This window comes from Xenopus laevis, chromosome 9_10L (genome assembly GCF_017654675.1).
Source record: "Xenopus laevis strain J_2021 chromosome 9_10L, Xenopus_laevis_v10.1, whole genome shotgun sequence".
In the NCBI taxonomy this organism is placed as follows: domain Eukaryota; kingdom Metazoa; phylum Chordata; class Amphibia; order Anura; family Pipidae; genus Xenopus; species Xenopus laevis.
In genome coordinates, this window is record NC_054387.1 from 54,521,658 (window position 1) to 54,531,691 (window position 10,034).

Genomic DNA, 10,034 nt, shown 5'->3' on the forward strand with positions numbered 1-10,034 from the left:
CACTCAGTTTTCTTTGCACACAGATCCTGAATATGATGGCAAATAAGGAATAAGGATGGTCAATTATGAACCAATTTTAGGCTAGTTAATCAAATATAATTAGTCTGCATGTGATTGTACTTGATGGCTCCTACAAATTTACCGGCTTCATGTAACTGGAAACACCAGGATCTAACTGGCCTGTAGTAAGTTTGACTAGGACTAATGATGTGGTGAGTGCTAGCTCATATGCCATAAACAGACATGCTCTGGGGGGGGGGGTACTTTATAATACAAACTCGAATGTTTCCTTTAGGTCAGGTGTCAACTGTTTATCATTTTAATTGGTGTCCAGAGGGGTTTTTATATCTCTTATACATTTCGATGAGAAAGTAAAGGTACCTAATGTGCTGGAAAGCATTTATTAACATCCCGTGCAAGCTTGTAGGCTCTCTTGGCAAGACAGAGGCCACAATGAGATTCTATTACCAGATTATCCTCTCCACTCCATTTACCCAGTAATGGATGCTCTGTCTGCATGGAGTACATATTTTCTGTGTGTGTGTGTGTGTGTGGGGGGGGGGGGGTGGCTGTATTTCAAACCGAATGGAGTCTGTATATTATGAGTGAGGCAGGGATGCCCAAAGTGTACATCATATGTTTTTATGTTGATGATCAGTTGATCCCAGAAACAACTCCATTAACTCACCCTTCTGCATATTTCCCATTCAAATTTTTAAACAATGGTGTACACAATGAGTAAAGGGGTCCCTAAACTGTGAAATCGTTTTCACAAACATATATTGAAATTACATGTTTTTGAGCAGATGACAAGCAGCCGACATTCACTTTTCTGCTGTTAGGAATAATGCTTGAAGCCATGGGCCTAATGTAGAGGCGGAATAATCTGATGCCTTAACTTTACTAAATGTGCTTCCCCGCAACAGCAAAGTCGGGGTACACCTGGTGTGTGATGTTGAGTACAGCTGTGATGAGGGCAATATCTACATGGATTTTGTCTGGATTACAGTAGATTTTCTCTCAGAGTTCAAAAGTGTACTGGTAATTCGATTGGCTACTGATGAAACTGACCCTGACAGATCAAAGGCTTTTCTGGACAGGGACTGAGAGACCTTTTCAGTAAAGCTCTGTGTAATACATTGGTTCTATATAAATATTGGATACTTGTAAAATTTCCTTTGTAGCAATTGCAGGCCAATGGACGGCCTGTCCCCACCCTGCAGAATGAAACAAGCAGCTGCCAGTTCCTGTGTGGTACATGATACATTCTAAGAACTCAGGAAAAGGAAAGGGCCCTTTAAGGATGTAATCATTTAGCTGTCAAAGATATGGATACAGACAAGCACTGTCCTTTGGGATGAATAAGAAGGAAATTGATGGAGTCAGAACACTTTGTCAGAATCCTCTGATCTTTCTGAAGGGAAGCCCATGTGCCTTTGTGTGAGAATATGGGATATGATTGGGGGGGGGTACATTCTTTGTATATAAGTCAGGCAAGAAATGGTTGCTTGTCTTGATAAAGCAAGAGAGGAAGGAGTGTTAGCATTTCATCTCTGTTACAATTAGTCTGATTAATTTATTTTGCCAAGGTATGAGTAATGGTTAAGATGTAGGCAGGATTTAGGTAGGCAATAAATGTGTAAGGGTATTGCTAGCTGTTCCTGAATAATACAGGGCTGGTTAGGGGAATGTGAAACTTGAATACAAAGGAGAAACAGTGAATGTCCTGCTATATATTGAGTGGATAGGTACTTACCGTATTTTTTTTTAATTTTTTTTGTATAATAATTTTTATTGTTTTCCAGAAAGAAAAGGGGGAGGGGATACAGAAAAGAAAGGGGGGCAGTGGAGGAGTGGGGGAGGGTATGCACAAAGATTGTCTTTTTAACACATCACATCACAAACATCATTCTCATGTAAGGCATTGCACAATGGCAATATAGCAACAGAGAGAGTCCCATTAAGACCCTACCTGCATAGGAAACATACTATCAACATGCAAAAAAGCTCAAGATAAAGATTGGAGAAAACCCTAATAAAGGCCTGTGCTATGTGAGTTAAGGAGCTCAGAAATTGTCTATACTCCGCTCAGTCCCTGTACAAATACCACCTCAGCCATGTGTCTCTGAAGTTGGAATGTTGTTTCTCTGTGAATGTAGATAATTCCTCAAATTTAGCTAATTTGTTAACTTTCCCTATCCATTCTTTAGGGGTGGTGGAGCAGTGGATTTCCAGAGCCTAGGGATTAACATTTTGGCTGTGTTAAGGAGATGACACTCCAAGATAGAGTCAGGAACCCCCTCTGTGTTTTCTGTGTCCCAGAATAGAAGAAGGTATAAACTTGCCCACAAACTTTAAATGCCTTCTCCTACTCTGCTCAACGTATTAGTATAAAGCTTCTGGAATACATCGATTATATCATTAATGGGTGCAGAGATGCCACTATGGGGAATGGCCAGGAAAAGAAAATCAAGGTAAGTATGAAGCAATTTTCTCTTTTCCTAGCCATCCTCTTTGTAGCATCTGAAAACATTTGGGTTAATACCTGAGCAATGATCACCAGGGAGGGGAAAAAACAACACTGAACATAATGCTACACACAATTTTAATTAGTCAAGGAGAGCGGCCTGCAGAACCTTGAGGCTGAAAATAGAATCCTTCTGAGAAGAAATATCAAGTTTATAATGTCTAAGGAAAGTATTAGTGGATAAGATCTGGACTCTTCTTTGTATATTTCAGACTGTGATCTCCTAAAGGTTTCTCTGAAATGTTTATTTTGCAGCAAAAATGAGGACTTTCCACCATAGGACTTGGTAATAATCTCATCCAGGGATTTGCCAAAGAGGCGTCCAGCCTCATAAGGGAGTTTACATAAAGTATTTTGTCCTCAGCCAAAGGACCCTCCTAGTTGAAATGGACAAGGCTGTGGTACGGGAAACCAAATTTGTGCAGCTATAGCTGCCTCTAAAGGAAAACTAGCGACCATCTTCAGTTCTGCTAAGCTCTCTCTTAATCAGTCTCTAGAAACTCTAGACTCCATTGCCTCTTCAAGATTTTCTATCCAAATAGTCATTGCTTTAGCAACAGAAATCTGAGCTACAGCAGGTCTGCAAAGGGCTCTAGTGGCAAAAACAGTCTTCTTAAATCTGTCTCCATCCTAAGGTCCATCGTATGTTTAAGAGATGACACATTGTCAATAGGAAGAGCAGTCCTTTTGGAAAGATACACCATTGGGGCATCCACCACTGGTAATGTATTCCAATCCTTGACAACTTCCTCCGGGAAGCAGGGGCGATCCTGGCCCCTCCACCGCCTGAGGCAGCAGCAGTTGCTGCTGCCCCCCCTCCCCCAGAAATTCGCTCTTAAAGTACCAGGAGCAGCATTTTTGCTGCCCCTGGTACCTAGTGGGGTGCTGCTGCCTGAGGCGACAGCCTCAACTCGCCTAATTGGCGAAGCACTCCTGCCGGGAAGGGATAGATTTTAGCAAATTTAGATTCAGTAGGGACCTTCTTAGCAGTCTTAAAGGAGAACTAAATCCCCCGTTAATCAAAAATCCACGTCCCTTTCCGTCCATTGGCCCCCCTCACTGCTTTCTCCCTCCTTAGTAATTCAGTTGGAAAAGTTTCCCTGTCATGTACCATGGCATATTCATGCAGAGTAGCGCAGTGGAGCTTCTGTATCTTCTGGTTTTCGCGGAAATGATCACCGGCACGGAGCTTTTTCGCAAATGCGCAGTTGGGACCATTCTGGTATTTGTGCACAGAAAGCTCTGAAGATTGCCGAAGGAAAAGAAAAATATCCGAAGATACAGAAGATGGCGCCGGAGAGCTCCCCTGTTATACTCTGCATGAATATGCCAAGGTACATGACAGGGACACTTTTTCCACTGGGTTACTAAGGAGGGTGAAAGCAGTGAGGGTGGGGCAATGAACGGAAGGGGATGGAGATTTTTGATTATTGGGGGGTTTAGTTCTCCTTTAAGCTGCTCAGATTCAATCAGGCTCTTAATCTCCTGATATAGTGGAAAAGAAGAACTGCAGAGGTAGAAGGAGCATAATCCTGTATATATAAATTTGTTTAATTGACTCAATCAACTTATGATCAAATCCATAAGAAACCTCCATCATCATCATCAGATTATTAAATCTCCCCTTCATTCTTAATAGAGGAAGCAGAACTATTATTGCCTCCATCCCTGCTGGAAGAATGCCTGGTCCTTTTAGAACGAGTCGCTTGCTTAACACCCTCAGACACATGCTTAATCCAAGTTAAAATGTCTTTAGAAGAAGACTCCTCTTTGGCTGAATCCTGTAGGTCTACAATAAGAGCAGGAGGCGCATCCCCTTTCGGGATTGGGTGCATCTGGAGAACTAGGAGCAAGAAACTGCAAAATACAGCCACTACAAAATTTCTTCTCATAGCAAATGAGACAGGACCTCTGAGGTGTGAGGGGATTAGAATCTTAAGGGGTCTTAGACATGCTGAGGAAGTAAGTACAAGCATCGGGTACATACAGTAAGTACACACAGCAAGAACCGAAGCTTGTTACACCACTCTCTTTCTTTTCTTTACCTTGCAGAGGGCCGAGAAAACATGGCTGGCATAGGAAGGACAAAGATCACACAAAGACTCGTAGTGCAGCAGCCTCTGAAAGTTTTAAAAAGGACCCAGGCGCATGAATGACTTCACTGTCTGCGGCAGCCCTGGGAGAATTGCTAAGTAGCAAAACACATAGTAACAGAACAGGCAAGAAAAAGGCAGGGAAGATTCCTTCGGGCAGCATGGTGTAACATGAGGACAACCTTCTCCTTGCCACAAAGGGACCTACACAGAGACACTCCTCTAAAGGCTAAGCGGTGTGACATCGGGTGAGGAGAGAAAGAGAGCAAAGAACTCCTCAGCCGTTAAGAACACTTGTTTCCATGCTGACAGAAGGAAAAAAATGTGGAGCAGAGTAGGAGGGAGCATTTATAGTGAGAGCAAGTTCTTTCTTTTTTATAATTGCTGAGAAAGGGACCACCCCAGATGTTTTGAGATGTTATGGAGGGGATGGCCAGGAAAGATAGAGAGCTTTCTCATAAATCGCAGTAACCAACCATGTCGAGGTAATAGGAAAAGGTATGAAAATGAGAATGGTTTAGGTATAAATATGCTCCTCATGTAGGGAAATTTATCAAAGAATGCAATGGTGTGAGGGAGGAATTATAAATAATCCATAAAAGTCAAGGAAGCAATAGTATATTCATCTTGGTCTGGGCTGCTGGGCCTGTGAATAAATCTGCTAAAGTAAACTGCCAAAAGCAATATGGAATATAGCACTATAGATACAGGTATGGGAGCCGTTATGCAGAAAGCTACGAATTATGGGAAGGCTGTCATTCATATATTCCATTTTAAATTAATTTCTTTTTCTGTAGTAACTACTACTTTGTATTTGATCCAAACTAAGATATAATTAATCCTTATTGGAGGCAAAACAAAACTATTGAGTTTATTTAATATTTAAGTGATTTTTTTTTAGTAGACTTCATGTATGAATATCCAAATTACAGAAAGATCCAGTATCCAGAAAACCCCAGATCCCGAGCATTCCCATCCCATATAGTAACCACATCAGATTAAGTGATAGTACTCACTGAACCATTAGACGACTGGGATATGTTGGCGGGAGGGAGAATCATGCACTTGAGAATACAGCAATAACTTTGGATAGAGCTGCCATAAGGGTGGTTACTAAATAATGAAGTATGCCAACTTGAAACTACTCTCTGGATTCTTGAATACCCACAGTTGGTGCTTTACACCACAGTTGGCGCTTTATACGAAAAGTGCTAAAAACAAGAGTCTAATCTAATAAATAAACCCAGTCGACAATAGTCTCCACGTACAATTTGTTAATAATACCCAATCACTTAGCAATAAGTACCGGTAGTAAATATGATACTTGTAGAATGAAAGATCTAAGCAGTGTTACAACTACTGAGGCCTTAGAATTGCGAACTTTTGGTGTTTGAGATGTTTTTTTAATTGATTCTGATCACAATGGTTTTGTAGAGTATATCTTTCAAATTAAAATGATTTAGATATAAATACACTGCACACTCTGGTACAAGAGGATTGATGTTTCTTTACCAACCTGTCTATTTAAATCTAAGTCTAAGATATGTCCCTTTCGACGGGATAACTGAATTGGGGCAATGTTTTGCCAATATCTAGGGTGGTTGCTAAACTGGTATTATGATAAGCTTTAAAAACAGCAATAGGAATATTCGAAACAGCAGAAGCTTCCTACCCATGATGCAACATGGGTTTTCTAAAACATGATTATTTGTCTGTATGTCCATTCCAGTAAGAAAAATAATGCGCTTGTACCTCTGTATTGTACTTAAGAAATCTGGCATTCAAACACACAAGCCCAAAGGAAGACTGTAGAATCTGGCACAAAAATGGGTTTAGAAAATGTACCAATGATTGTTTTTAACTTGCATAATAGTTGAGTATTTAAGCCTTTTATAGCCTATATTAGAGGGTTGCAAGCTTTTAGTGCACAAAGCCTCATATACCTGTGATAGTATCCAAGCCTCGGTGATAAGAAACTAGTCTAGCAATTCTAATTAGGGGTATATGTGCTGGAAATAACTAGTTAATTACACTAGCAAAAGATCAGATTTGATATTGCAAATATAGAAACTTTCACAAGATGGCAGCAAATGCTCTAGTTATGCTCAATAAAGCACGGTTTAAAGGGAATGTCAAATCAAAAAACAAATTTTTTTTGGCCTAATAAAAGAAAACATCACTCTGAGCAACTTTGAAATATACATTCATTACACATTTTCTATGGTTATTTGTATATTTATTGCTATTAAACGGGTGGTTCACCTTTAAATTAACTTTTAGTATGTTATAGAATGGCCAATTCTAAGCAACTTTTAAATTGCTCTTCATTATTTATTTTTATAAATATAAATTTTTATATTTCTATGTTTGACTGTTTTTCTAATATTGAAGTGTAAAGTGTCCTTTTTCACCTTCTAAAGTAGCTCTGGGAGGGGGGTTGCCGACCCTGTAAACATTGATACATTTCTTATCTTTGCCCCTGCTGAGCAGAATCCCTGCGTTTCATTAAAGGGGGCTGTTAGAATTGATACAATAGTTACTAATATTCCAGGGATGCTGCTGAAAAATTATATACTGTATCAACTAAATGTAGCAAATTGTAACAGTTTAGAGTCTGCGCCTGAATTATCTGTCAGACTGAAACACCAGATCCAGGGACATTAAACTTAGATTTTGGAAAAAATTAAAAGTAACTAAAAAACAGTCTTTTTTCTGGGGAATAATCTGAAAACAGCTAAACTGAAAGAAAAAAAAATTGTTTGGAAGGTGAATGCTGCTTTCAGTAGTAAATGTTTTTCCAAGTAACTTTAAAAAGAACTTAAAATTTTTAATAAATGTATATGGGAAAGGTGCTTAGAATTATGTTTTCTTTTTTTGACAAGTTTTTATCTCCCATCAGGAAAGCTCCACACTATCTCAAAGCCCTAAATGATCAGTTTCTAGCTGAAACACTTCCATAGTCTTCCTCTGGAGCAACACAATGCACCTGTTCAACTGTATTATGTGTCTCCTCTTCCTAATAGTTGTAAGCTCTTTAAGATAGGAACCTCATCTTAACCGTGTATTGTAAATCCTAGCACTTAAGTATTTCTTGTCACTGTATAATTTATAATAACTGTACCCGTTTGTGTTTACACCTTGCAATACACTGTGTACATTTGTGGTGCTATATAAATAAACACATAACCATCTCTCTACTTTGGCAGCCCAGCCTATGGTACAAGGAAGCCATATTGTTGACTAAACAGCCCTAATCCATTCCCTCTAGTCTGGCAATTTAGCCTGGGGTTCAGGGAAGTCATATTGTGGGCAAATCACCACTAATCCATTCCATGTAGTCTGGCAGCTCAGCCTGAGCTACAAGGAGGCCATATTGTGGGCCACACATCCCTATCCCACTCCTCAAGTCTGGCAGTTTAGCCTTGGGTTACGGGAAAACCATATTGTGAGCCAAACACCCCACTCCTGCCCTTGTGTTCTGGTAGTTCAGTCTGAGGTTTCAGGAAGCCATATTGGGTTGTAAATAGCCCTTACCTTCACCGTAGTCTGGCAACTGCTCAGCCTGAGGTACAAGGAAGCCATCACATGGAGCAAGTATCCTTTAAGTGCCCCCTGTAGTCTGGCAACAGCTGAGCATGAGGTCAAAGTAGGACGCCATATTGTGGGGTTCAGGTACTTAGTTAACTTCACACTCAAAAAGACTAGTGAGGGTGTGGTACAGGCCCAAGTGACACTAGCAGGAAGTCATACTGGATTCCTACACACAGTCTAATCTATACCAAGCAAAACTTCCCTCTGTACTGCAGTGTTCTAAATTACACTTAGGCCCTTGTCCCCACAGGGCCTGAGCCTTGTAAGAGAACAGTGTCTGTTACCTGCACTAACACGTACCTCAGGGCAGTTATAGCCAAGTGCAAATATGTGTTAGTGGAAACACCAGAGGCCTATTTGTAAAGCTGCATAGGCAGCATAACCTCAGGTATAGGTATACAAGGCAGCATAACCTCAGGTATAGGTATGCAAAGCAGCATAACCTCAGGGGTGAATTATGTGTGAGGAAGTATACTACCCCCCATGAGTAAATGTGGGGCCGAAGACACCACACAGTGATATTCTAGGACTTCAGTCCAATCTATGATGTTACTTAGCAACATGTTCTTCCACCATAAGGACCCACATAACCTGAGAGATGTTACTGAGAAGCCATTGCTTGATGGCGCTAACATTATACACAGGTTCCAGGGCACACCAACAGCCAGGCATAACTGGGAGGCAAAAACATAAATGACCAGTACGGAATATATGCTCTGTTTCATTGCATAAATCACATTTTATTTCCAGTTTCCAGTAATGATGGGAGAGAGCCGTAAACATTTTTTGACCCCATAAATCCCATTTACACTGGCACTGGTCTCTTTAAGGACATCTCCAGGGACTGTCAATAATCCCTAGTCTGTCCCATATCATATGTCTCCTGCCTAGGGAAAGCAGCTTCTGTGCCTTTATATCTGAATGTTCCCAGGGGAAATAGAGCAGCACTTTGGGCACCTAAGGCACCTGACTAATGATCCCTTTAAGCCAGCCATACATAGGCCTATACACACACTAACCTGGAGGTCAAATGGATGGATCCTGAAATAGCGGCCATAGACGATACGTCTGCTTTTTAATAGTTCACTTATTCCACTTAGTTCAGCCCATCATTGTCTGCCAATACAACATACTTTGGCAGATTACATTTTCAAACCTGCCCAATTCATAAAATGACCGTTATCCACAGCACATGTATTTTGGTCAGGGTTGTTGGGTTCCCATAGACATACTGTAAATCATATGATTTTCAAATGTTGAGGTGAGTCCAACTAATTCTGGTGCACACAATGTATTGTTAAAAACATAATTAGGTGTTTATTTTTGTGAGCTGTTTTAAGAATATAAATGTGGAGATGCAGCTGGCACAAATAATATCTGCAGTGCACATACCATTTTTAAAGTGTACGCACTGCCATAAAGAAACAAGTGGCAAACTGTACCAGGTTAAGGATACATTTTGCATGGTTTTTCTATAAGTTTTATAAGAGAGGATGGTAAAATAGTTACTAAGACATGGTTAGTGAGCCCTAGGAAGTTACAAAAATAGGGCAACTAATAGGATGGAACTTGCAGGTGGGTGGAGTTTGAGTAGATTGCGGATGTATTTTGGGGGCATAGTCAGGCATGGAATTGTATTGCGTAGCAAATAATTATGGTCAGTGTCGGGCCAGGCCAGCCAGGCGCTGTAGACAACCCGGCCGGCCACTTCGGCCACCGCCGCAACCGGGGGCGCGCGTGCGTAACCGTGCGCAGACGGGGACGCACGTGCGCAACCGCGCGCAGTCGAGTGCGGTCGTGCGCAAAGAACTTTTTGACTTCAG